The sequence below is a fragment of the Lissotriton vulgaris genome, chromosome 8 (genome assembly GCF_964263255.1).
Source record: "Lissotriton vulgaris chromosome 8, aLisVul1.2, whole genome shotgun sequence".
NCBI classification, from domain to species: domain Eukaryota; kingdom Metazoa; phylum Chordata; class Amphibia; order Caudata; family Salamandridae; genus Lissotriton; species Lissotriton vulgaris.
Genome location: NC_141696.1, coordinates 911,308,016 through 911,320,986, shown reverse-complemented (window position 1 = coordinate 911,320,986; position 12,971 = coordinate 911,308,016).

The window sequence follows — 12,971 nt, the reverse complement described above, 5'->3', positions numbered from 1 at the left end:
TCTGAAAGCTTTTTTCGAAAGGGTCAATATGTTAATGCAAATTTTGCTGTCCTGAAGATGGTCTTTAGGATTTACTTGAAAGAAGACCGAAATGTCGACCGATAATCCAACTCCTCATGTATTATTGTACAACCAGTGAATGTATTCTGCAGTAAAAAGTCAGGTCACTTTTTTGATTTTATTAGGAGAGGATTTTTGACTTATGAAACTGAGGTTGAAATGAGATGTATCCCTTTTTCATTTGTATGCATTTGATATCAACCATAGAGTGATGGTGCAATGAGCAAGGGACTCACATCTGAGTATACCCTTCCACGCTTAGGGTGGACAAAAATATTTACAACAAGGGGTGGTGAGGGACAGAGTCTCTGAATTAAACAGAATACTCTCACCCAGTCAAGAGATCAGGGCTAGATCCAACACCGTTTTTTAGCTCACTGCACCATCCCAGTTTCAGAACCTGGCTGTATGCAAATTAGTCTGTTCCTGTCCCAGTGCATGATGGGAACAGGGCAAACCAAACTACAAAAGCCAATTCTTACACTGGGAAGGAAACAAGCTACCGGGGACCGGTTTCTGGCATTTCAGCCGTCTTTGGCCCGGCTTGCTTGAATCCTGATGGTGCAATGAGCAAGGGACTCACATCTGAGTATACCCTTCCACGCTTAGGGTGGACAAAAATATTTACAACAAGGGGTGGTGAGGGACAGAGTCTCTGAATTAAACAGAATACTCTCACCCAGTCAAGAGATCAGGGCTAGATCCAACACCGTTTTTTAGCTCACTGCACCATCCCAGTTTCAGAACCTGGCTGTATGCAAATTAGTCTGTTCCTGTCCCAGTGCATGATGGGAACAGGGCAAACCAAACTACAAAAGCCAATTCTTACACTGGGAAGGAAACAAGCTACCGGGGACCGGTTTCTGGCATTTCAGCCGTCTTCGGCCCGGCTTGCTTGAATCCTGATGGTGCAATGAGCAAGGGACTCACATCTGAGTATACCCTTCCACGCTTAGGGTGGACAAAAATATTTACAACAAGGGGTGGTGAGGGACAGAGTCTCTGAATTAAACAGAATACTCTCACCCAGTCAAGAGATCAGGGCTAGATCCAACACCGTTTTTTAGCTCACTGCACCATCCCAGTTTCAGAACCTGGCTGTATGCAAATTAGTCTGTTCCTGTCCCAGTGCATGATGGGAACAGGGCAAACCAAACTACAAAAGCCAATTCTTACACTGGGAAGGAAACAAGCTACCGGGGACCGGTTTCTGGCATTTCAGCCGTCTTCGGCCCGGCTTGCTTGAATCCTGATGGTGCAATGAGCAAGGGACTCACATCTGAGTATACCCTTCCACGCTTAGGGTGGACAAAAATATTTACAACAAGGGGTGGTGAGGGACAGAGTCTCTGAATTAAACAGAATACTCTCACCCAGTCAAGAGATCAGGGCTAGATCCAACACCGTTTTTTAGCTCACTGCACCATCCCAGTTTCAGAACCTGGCTGTATGCAAATTAGTCTGTTCCTGTCCCAGTGCATGATGGGAACAGGGCAAACCAAACTACAAAAGCCAATTCTTACACTGGGAAGGAAACAAGCTACCGGGGACCGGTTTCTGGCATTTCAGCCGTCTTCGGCCCGGCTTGCTTGAATCCTGATGGTGCAATGAGCAAGGGACTCACATCTGAGTATACCCTTCCACGCTTAGGGTGGACAAAAATATTTACAACAAGGGGTGGTGAGGGACAGAGTCTCTGAATTAAACAGAATACTCTCACCCAGTCAAGAGATCAGGGCTAGATCCAACACCGTTTTTTAGCTCACTGCACCATCCCAGTTTCAGAACCTGGCTGTATGCAAATTAGTCTGTTCCTGTCCCAGTGCATGATGGGAACAGGGCAAACCAAACTACAAAAGCCAATTCTTACACTGGGAAGGAAACAAGCTACCGGGGACCGGTTTCTGGCATTTCAACTCAGACACTCTGTTCATCACCACCCCCTTTTTGTAAATCGTTTTTGGCCACTATAGGTGTGGCAGGGTATACTCAGACATGAGTCCCTTTCTCACTGCTCCATCAGGATTCAAGCAAGCTGGGCCGAAGAAGGCTGAAATGCCAGAAACCGGTCCCCGGTAGCTTGTCTCCTTTCTGGTGAAGAATTGGCTTGGTAGTTTAGTCTGCCCTGTTCCCATGATGCACTGGGCCAGGGACAGACTGATTTGCATATAGCCAGGTTCTGAGCTGGGATGGGGCAGTGAGATAAATAACGGTGATGGATCAAGCCCTGATCTTTGGACTGGGTAAGAGTGGTCTGTTTAACTCAGACACTCTGTTCATCACCACCCCCTTTTTGTAAATCGTTTTTGGCCACTATAGGTGTGGCAGGGTATACTCAGACATGAGTCCCTTTCTCACTGCTCCATCAGGATTCAAGCAAGCCGGGCCGAAGAAGGCTGAAATGCCAGAAACCGGTCTCCGGTAGCTTGTCTCCTTTCTGGTGAAGAATTGGCTTGGTAGTTTAGTCTGCCCTGTTCCCATGATGCACTGGGCCAGGGACAGACTGATTTGCATATAGCCAGGTTCTGAGCTGGGATGGGGCAGTGAGATAAATAACGGTGATGGATCAAGCCCTGATCTTTGGACTGGGTAAGAGTGGTCTGTTTAACTCAGACACTCTGTTCATCACCACCCCCTTTTTGTAAATCGTTTTTGGCCACTATAGGTGTGGCAGGGTATACTCAGACATGAGTCCCTTTCTCACTGCTCCATCAGGATTCAAGCAAGCCGGGCCGAAGAAGGCTGAAATGCCAGAAACCGGTCCCCGGTAGCTTGTCTCCTTTCTGGTGAAGAATTGGCTTGGTAGTTTAGTCTGCCCTGTTCCCATGATGCACTGGGCCAGGGACAGACTGATTTGCATATAGCCAGGTTCTGAGCTGGGATGGGGCAGTGAGATAAATAACGGTGATGGATCAAGCCCTGATCTTTGGACTGGGTAAGAGTGGTCTGTTTAACTCAGACACTCTGTTCATCACCACCCCCTTTTTGTAAATACTCATCTTTTGGGCATCTATTGCTCTGAAACAGTATTTGCGAAATCCACCAATACATTTTGTGGATATTTTTGATGAAGTGGTGCACTAATGTGTTTGACTGAAAATGACTCGCTTTGACTGCTTGGGCGTTCTTGTTGCCCAAAATGCTATTAAAGATATATGAATCTTTTTAGAATAACTGCATTTTTGTACACTGGGGAAGCGAGTAATATTCTTGCATTTTTAAGACAGGCTCATGAATGCTCTGATTACTGGGGATAATCCCCATTACTCTGAGTCCTATTCGTCCTCGACCCAGTCATCACACATGAGGTATTCCACACGACAGGAAACAAAGCAGGGAACACTTTTAGACTCCACCCAACCTCTGTCTGGTAATAACACACCCCACCACCAGAAGCAAATCCTGATGTACCAAGCACCAAAGGCCTGGAAAGGGAGGGCGGGCGGGTTGTATGACTGGGTCCAGGACGAACAGGACTAAGAGTAATGGGGATTACCCCCAGTAATCAAAGCATTACCTCTACGTCCCTCGTCCTCGACCCAGTCATCACACATGAGGCATACTATAGTAACTCCACAAAGGCCTTTGGCACACCACAAACAAAACAGACCAGACACCAACGAGTGCAGCAAGACAGACGTTTATTAGCCAACAGGCGATAAACAAATCAGACAGGGGGGGGGAACCCCCACAGCTCGCAACACACCAGAACCAAAATTAGGGCGGCCAGACAGAGCACAATTCAAGCGATAATGCCGCATAAAGGTAGACTCGGACGCCCAGGACCTCGCCCTACAAATCTCCTCAAGGGGAACACCATGGAAAGCGGCCCAAGAAGCAGACACACCCCTGGTAGAACGCGCCTGAACCCCAGATGGACAAGGCAAACCAGAGCCCTGGTACGCCAAATATATCACAGCCTTGATCCAGGGACCCAAAGTAAGACAGGGGCAGCCTTACCTCTACCAGCCAAACCAAAGGTCACAAAGAGGGAGTCAGAAGACCTAAACCCAGCAGAACGGGCCACATAGACAGACAAGGCCCACCGCACATCCAAAGAGTGGAGCAAGACGTCAGAAGGCGAGGAAGGAGAAGGACAGAGAGAAGGAAGAACCAACTCCTGGGAGGAATGGAAACCTTAACGTACTTTAGGCAAAAAGCCGGGGTCCAAAGAAAGGACCACCGCTTCCAGAAACCTCAAAAAGGGAGGAGAACAACGCAATGCCGTAAGCTCCCCCAACCTCCGAGCAGATGTAACAGTCACCAAAAAGGCAACCTTGAAAGACAGGAACTTCAACTCCACGGACTCCAAAGGCTCAAAGGGAGGGGATTGCAAGGCACCCAAAACCAAAGATAGATCCCAAGGAGGAACCGGAGAGCGGACAGAAGGGGCAGAAAGAGAGAAACTCCGAAACAGACGGGAAACCAACAACCCGTCCGAAGGCAGAAGAGAAGCCGGATCCCGAAAGGCCCGGATAGCAGCCCACTGACCTTTCAAAGTGGACAGAGCATAACGCTTCTGAAACCCATCCAAAAAAAACTGCAGAACAGAGGAAACATCACAGGAGGCAGGGGACAGGCCCAGGGCAACACACCAAGTAGAAAAGGAAGCCCAGTGCTTGGAATAGGAGGACAGAGTGGACTTCCTACGAGAAGCCTGCATCACAGTGATGAGGTGGTCGGGCAGACCCCGGAAGCCAAGAGACAGCCATTCAACCTCCAGACCGCCAAGGTGAGAGGAACCAACAGGGAGGGAGACGGGGAACCAGAGGAGACAGGTAGCGGGGCAGGATCCATGGAGGGCCCACCGCCAGACCCAGCAGCAGAGGAAACCAGGAGTGGCGAGGCCAGTAAGGGAGAACAGCCACCACCTGAGCCCCCACCCGCTGAACCTTCAGCAAGAAAGCAGGGATCAGAGGAAAGGGGGGGAATGCATAGAGGAACCAAGGGGGCCAAAGGACAGACAAGACATCCACTACCCAATCCCCTGACTCCGGAGCCCTGGAGCAGAACAGGGGAAGCAGGGCATCGGTCCGGGAGGCAAATAGGTCCAGCACAGGAGTCCCGAACCTCCGGCAGAGCAACTGGAAAATCCGCGGGGCCAGACACAGGGAGAGAGAGGACGGGAACTTCCGACTCAAGGAATCTGCAACCACGTTGTCCACACCCCGAATGTGCAAAGCAGAGAGGCCCACCAGATGAGACTCGGCCCAACTCGCAATGGCACACGCCACCAAGTTCAGGGAAAGGCAGCGGGTACTGCCCTGGTGGGTGATGTAGGCCACTGCCACCGTGTTGTCCGACCTCACCAACACGTTGCACCCCAGAACATGATCCTTGAAAAGGCGAAGCGCCCTCTCCACGGCAGACAGCTCCTTCCAATTCGAAGACCGGCGCAACTCCGAGGGAAGCCAATGCGCCTGCACCGCCCAAGGACCCAAAGTCGCACCCCAGCCGGAAGCGCTGGCATCCGTCGTCAACACCAAGGGGGAGGAGGATGGAACCACAGCCCCTTCGACATATTCGAAGAAACCAGCCACCACTGCAGAGCAGACACCAACTCTGGAGACACCGGCACAGGAATCGAGAAGTCCTGGACAGGAAAGGGCACCCAACGCTGAACATGCCACAACAGAGGCCGAAGATGAACCCTGGCCCAGGGCACCGTGAACACAGTGGCAGACATGTGACCCTGAACCACTAGCCACTGCAGGAAAAGAGCCGAATCCTAGGAAAGTAACCTCCTCAGCAACGACTGAAGACGCAGAATCCTGAACTCTGGGAGAAAGACCTTGCCCAGAACTGAGTCGAACACAGCCCCAATGAAGGACCTCTGAGTGGCAGGCTCCAGATGGCTCTTTGGCAGATTGACCAGGAACCCATGATCCTCGAGTGTACGCATGGTCAAGGAAAGGTGATGAGACATGACCTCCGGAGACGGAGCCTGCAGCAGCCAGTCGTCCAAGTAAGGAAAGACGGACACCCCCAGGAGATGGAGATGAGCCACCAAGGGAGCCGCCACCTTGGTGAACACCCTGGGGGCGGACTGGAGACCAAAGGGAAGGACGCAGAACTGCCAGTGATGACCCTCCAGGCAGAAGCGCAGGAACTGCTGATACCCCAAAGCCATCGGAACATGGAGGAACGCATCCTGGAGATCCAGAGAGGTGAACACCCAGCCCTCCTGGATCTATGGGAGTTTCCATTTTGAAGCGGATTTTGCGCACAAACAAGTTCAGGGCCCGAAGATTGATGACAACACAGAAACCCCCCATGATCTTCGGGACCACAAAGACAATGGAATAAGTACCCAGCCCTCGTACCAGGGGGGAACCGGGAAAATCGCTGGTTTGCTGAACAGAACTTGAACACCCTGCAACAACGCCAGATGGCGAGACGGGTCAGAAGGCAAGGGGGTCACCAAAACACCTGAGGGAGGCGGAGGAGACAGGAACTCTATCCAGTAACCCCTGGAAACAACATCCAGCACCCACTGGTCGGAGGTCGTCAACATCCAAGCAGGGAGGAACAGCCGCAGTCTCCCACCAACCGCGGGCCGACCACCAGCGAGATGGGGCACAGGAACGGGGTAGTCAGGAACGAGGAGCGCCAGACCCACCATTCGGCTGGGGCTTCTTCTGGAACCTCCGAGGAAAAGATCGACGAGCACCACGTTGGCCCTAAACGAGGACTGCTGAAATCTGGAAGGCTGGCGAAAGGACCGAGCATTCGAGAAGGAGGACCCCTTATGAGTAGGAGTATGATGGAACGATAACGAATGCTTCCTCTCCTTGAAGACCTTATGGAGCTTGTCCTCCAGGGCGTCCCCAAAAAGATGAGTACCAGAAAACGGCAATCTCAAGGCCATAGATCGCTGCGCAGCATCCGGTTTCCAACCTCGCAGTAGTAAGTTCCGACGGGCAGCAACAGAGGAACCACAAGACAGAGCTGAAGCCCTGACTGAGTCAAAGGCAATGTCCGAAAGGAACTCCGATTGACTTTGCACAGATTCCAGCAAATCCGGACAAGTGCCCCCCTCCTGCATAGTAGAAAACAAAGTCTTGAAGTCAGCCAGCAAAGATTGCGCAACATATGCACCATACACCCCGACCTAAGTGCCAGGTGAGAGCCAGCATAGGACTTCTTCAGAGCAGAGTCCATCTTTTTATCAACGCCATCCTTCAGGATATTATCATCCGCCATGGAAGGCCGACCCACCAGAGAAGCAACAATAGAGTCCACCTGCACCGAATCAGGCAGGGCAACCTCCATATCCTGTAAAGGATAAAGCTTTGACATAAATCTGGGCATAGAAATATGGTCCGGGTCCTTCCACTCCTTAAGGAGGACATCCATGACAAAGGGGTGGATGGGCATGGAAGAAGACACAGGCTTCCTAAACTGGGGCAGAACAGTGTCCTGGGAGGTACTGGGCACAGAGTCCACAGGAAAGCCCATATTCTCCCGAATGTGGCAAAGAAGATCAGGCATCAGGTCCCTGGAAATGTATTTGCCCTGCAGATCCACCGCACCCAAAGTGGACTCATCCAAGGAAGCAGAGGAAGAAATATCAGAATACAGGGGAGCAGCAGCCTCAGAGTGACCCCCAGCACCCTTCCAGGAAGCCTTGAGGTTGGACAGCGTCTCCAAAATCAGGCGCTTCAGCCGTTTAGAGCCACCCAGACCGGCACACCGATCAGTAGGGGCAGAATCACCACTGTCTGAGGAGGAAGAGGACGACCGAACAGGAGAGACATGCTTTCTCTTCCTGTGGTGCTTCCCCATAGTAAACAGCACCCACGAGTCACAGCAATCGGCAAAAATAAAGCAGACACGGGACGCACAGCAGCACCACAAGTGGACACAGGAGAGAAAGAACTCTGGCCTCCCGCCAAATAAAGGAGGAAAACACTCACCCCACAGCTGTTGCCCCGCGGAAACCGAAGAGGAAGAAGGAGGGGCCGTAGACGAGCCTCCAAGCAGCGGCTGCCGAAGGTAACATCCGAAGGCACCGAGGTCGAAAGAAGACGATGACGTCATCGCCCCGAACCGTCCAGCCAATCAGGAAAGGAAGGCAGGGAACCGGAAGCCCACCATGGGCGCCCGCACAGGCAAAAATGAGGAGCAGAAGCCGGGAACGGCCTCCCAGCCGACGTCCGACACACCAGCCCCCGCAATCCATAGGAGAAAATGGCCCCCGCACTCCAGGGGCAAACCGAACGGCAGGAAGGACGTCCCCGAATCCTCGGAGGCGAGCGCGCCCAGCAAACAGGAAAAGACAAGGCCAGGACGCGCGGAGCAGCGCCGCGCCAGGTCCAAGCAGCGGCCAGACCAACGTAGCAAGCAGCGAAACCAGGGAGAACGTCCTGCAGAGAAAGCTCCAGGGCGCCTCACATGCGCCAGAACTAGCACACAAGAGGCCAGGAATCCAGGAAGCCAGCAAACACATGAAAAAATCCACGGGGACCCGAGAAGCCCCGCAACCCAGGGCCCCCGCCACCAGGAAAGCACAGGAAGCCCAGCAGCCCGACTTTCAAAATCCCATGGAGGTCCACGAGCACCCCCAAGGCCCAGCAAAGGAGGAAACCACAGGACAATCGTAGCAGGTAAGTGCCCGGCACTCACCCAAGCGTCACCCATCAGAATTCCAACCGTCAGGAAACAAAACAGGATTTGCTTCTGGTGGTGAGGTGTGTTATAGCACCTGACAGGGGGGTGGGTGGAGTCTAAAAGCGTTTCCTGTTTTGTTTCCTGTCGTGTGGAATACCTCATGTTTGATGACTGGGTCGAGGACGAGGGACGTAGAGGTAATGTTGTTTTGCTTCATTCGGTTTGAGGGCGATGGCAATGAAATCGTGGACAATTACAAGAGTCTTAGAAAGAATCTTTCGTTGGCTGTTCGAGGCAGAAGTAAGATTCCAGAGCAGTAGCGGTCGGCAGTAGGTGTTTCTATAGGGCGGTGACGTGGGCAGGAGGAGGGGCAGGGTGGGGGGAAATAATGTATGGATTACGGAGTTTTACAGGTAAGTAAACATTTAAATACATAAAACGAATTTCGTTGCGCACACTGCATCACCAAATGTGATGCAGTGCGCGCAACGAAATTCGTTTTATGTATTTAAATGTTTACTTACCTGTAAAACTCCGTAATCCATACATTATTTCCCCCCACCCTGCCCCTCCTCCTGCCCACGTCACCGCCCTATAGAAACACCTACTGCCGACCGCTACTGTTCCAGAGCACGACATAATTAGGCAGGGTGGGTGCTGGGGTTTGTGACCTACAATGCCGGGTAACCAATCGAATAACATTGGGGTTAAAAAAAACTCAACCTGTATGTACATTCGTCTGCTTCGTAGTTGAATGGCTACCTTTTCGACGCGACCAGAATACTGCTTGGATGTTCACTCATTATATATTTTCATTATTACATGATAAAATACATCTTCATGATGTAGGTTGAAATCCTTACTTTACTGGAATTAGGCGATTCGAGCGAACTACGGAAAATAAATCACGGGTGTGACATCATCTTCATGATTTATTGGCTGTGAAACCATGCATTGCTATTATTGCAACGCTTATGTCCTTCTGGCTGGATAAGAACACTGCGTAGACCATTTATCTCTCAAAATATTACTTTTTGTGGTAAAACTTTAAAAACTTCTGCTGTTGAAAACTTGATTGATCAATATGAGTTTCTGTAGACAACAGATATCTGCCTCGTCAGATATGTGTGACTGATGCTTGCCCCGAACATCCTTTTTAGTCGTGCCATGAAGTCTGCCGTCGCAAAACATTTAATTTAATCACATGAGGTAAAATGATACATGAGTCCTGAGCGTCTGTTTTGCTGGAAGGTGAACAATAATGAGAAGGAACAGAAGAGGCAAGCGATGAAATATTTCACAGTATAAATAGCTGCATGTGAAATACCATTTCCCAATAAATCATCGGATGGTAAACATGCTACATGACGCCCTGGGTAGAGGATATTAGTAAGGCTAGAGTGTTGTGTTCCGGGACATTTTTAATTTGCTAGCTCGTTTTCCAAGATGGAGGTAGGTCACCACGGCGATCAGCAGGCTTCTAGAGGTCGAAACGATGAGTCACGACGTCCTCAGCAGCCTTGTCGAGATAAGGAAGCGCATTTGAAAGCATGTCCAAAATAATAAAGTAATACATCTTGCACAACATCCTGAAAGGCAATTCTAAAGGAAGCTGCAGCCTGCCGACGCCATTATGGGGAACTAAAATGAAAAATAATTGAACCGATCTGAAGCCTTGAAAATGTTGAGATTTTTTTATAATGTTTGCAAGGAAAAGTGTCAACGAGAAACATTCGGCTGCACCAGTGGACAAAGGGAGACACTTAGGTGACATCTATCCTATTATTGAATTTCAATTTTCTCAAAAAGAAGAGATCACCCTCTCACATTTCGAGTGCACGCCATACATAATACGTTTTCATGTTCTCTGATTAACACAACATGCGCGGGTCACGGGAATAAATGCTGTGTCGCTCCGAAGGCAAATCACAATTACCAGGTGTTTGAAAGCAATTGCTTTTATGGTGAAAAGCGTTAGCAATTTAATCATGTTTGCACTGGGCAAAGACACGAGTGCAGGAGTGTGTCCCAAGGGAGCCGTTATATGAAATAAACTGATGAAATATTCATGTCAACATTTAGGGTGGCCACGTGAATGCCGAGTAAAAAGGGCCTGTTAAAAAAAGGTCTACTGAAAAAATCAAAGTAATGAAATGTGCCAATCGTAGTTACGCATGTGCGTAATTTAAACATATTTCCAATGTGTGTTCATTTCTGTGTGGTTAAAGCATAACATGAGCATTATTTAACTTAGTTGCCTACATTTATGGTATTAAATTACAACGGAGTGTGCAATTAATTGTATAACGTGTGCTCAGGGCACAAGTCCTAAAGAAAGAAGTGAAGGGACGGACCAAGGCAGGCAGTATGCAAGTGACATCATGACGCGTGACCTCAAAGCACAGGACGTCACGACGAGTGACTTTCACGTGGCATCACAGGAAGTGACCCCGCTGGAAGTGACATCACAAGAAGTGACATCAGATACTAATATCTCACACCTATGTTTATAAGGTGCATCATGAGTAGATTTAAATGCATTATTATATTTAACAAATGAGATTTGGAGTCAGGGTTGTGCCAAACAAGTGGTGCAATCCTGACGCAAAATCTAGGCCTCAGCGAATATTTTTTTTTAAAAACCCTGCTACAAAGAAATTCGCAACAAGGGAAAGCATTTTAGTAGATCTGTTCTGCTTAACTGGTTGCAAAGTGTGCATTTTAAAATATTTTATGGGGCTAAGTCATCTGCTGCAGAGGTGCCCAGTATATCTCAAGCAATATTAATAATGGTGAGATAACTTCGGAGCTTAACGCATTTGTCGGAGACATCTGTGTTTTGCATAGTTCCAAATTTGAATCAAAGTAGTATAGAAGATTAAGTTGTCTCCTGCAAAACGTAATCACCCACTGTTCTTGGGGGGGGATTATTGAACCTCCATTTTGTTACTACCTTCTTCGGGTTTGTTATTCATGATATCACAACACTCTTGGGGGCAGATTTACAAGAAAGTCACGCATCTCTAGAGATTTGCCACTTTCCCTGCTCCACCATGCAAAACTCATGCGTCACCATGGATGCGCCGTTTTTACAATACGGCGCACCATGGCGCAAGGATTGACAGATGCGTCAGAAATTCTGACGCATCTATTGGCGTAAAAGTCGCGCATTGCTGGAGTCGTGTCGAAAGTATGACGCAACTCCAGCAATGCAAGTTGCGGCCTATTCCCAATACACTGCTTCACTCCTTACACCTGCTTCAAGGAGGCGGAAGGTTTTGACACAGTGGCGTCCTAAAAGTCACGCAGTGAAATCTTGTAGATTTCACGGCTTCACCTTTACAAGGCTTTCCTGGGTGGGATCGCCTACCCTGCATACATTACACCTGATGCAGGTATAATGTCACGCAGGGCTTTACAGCGTGACGCATCCCTAGATGCGTCATGTTGTAATTGGGCCGCAACTTTTACGCCTCCGCTGCGTCACTAAAGTGATGCAACAATAGCGCAAAAGTGACGCAAGGGGCTTGTAAATCTGCTGCATGGTGTGCATCTTAAACAATGTTGTGAGCATAAATGTTAAAGAAGTGAGAGTGTCCCTAAAGTCAAATCCTGCCGTAGATGTGGTCAGAAGGAATTTGGTACCCACAGCAATTGATTATCGGCACAGCCACCACATACACCTAAAGTGTCATCTAAATAAAAAACATTTCATGTGTATAAGGACCCTGAATTGAGTAACAGCATGCAATTTTAACACTGACTAAGAAATTGTGCTATTTGGATTTGTGACAGTCTGTAAAATACTACAAAAAGTAAATTTTTGGCAAAACTATAGAGTAAAATTGAACATAAATGTATTGCACTACATAGGTTTAATTTTTTTTACATACAATTGTTAAGCAATACACACAACATAATTACAAGAAATGCAATATGTTACACGATTAATTAAAAATTGTTCTTGAGAACAAAAGTCGACGCAGCATTTCGGTTAAAAACCTTCCTAAGGACAGTTTCTCAAATAATATATATATATATATATATTGCTCAGGTTTTCTTGAGTGGTGTGTTGTTTTGGACGATTGTGTGTGAGTTCTTTGATTACAGGGTACTTGCATGGGGGAGTGACCCTAGAGGAATGGTGCAGGTGTTTCCCAATCTGCGTGGCGGAGATGGTTCAGAGGAACCCAGCTAGGTAACCTTATAGTGAGGGGCTGTAGGGACTCACATCCTGTCTCCCAGGAGTAGGGATATTGGGCTGTGCCCGAAGTGCCCACACCTCTGTCTCTAGTACTAAT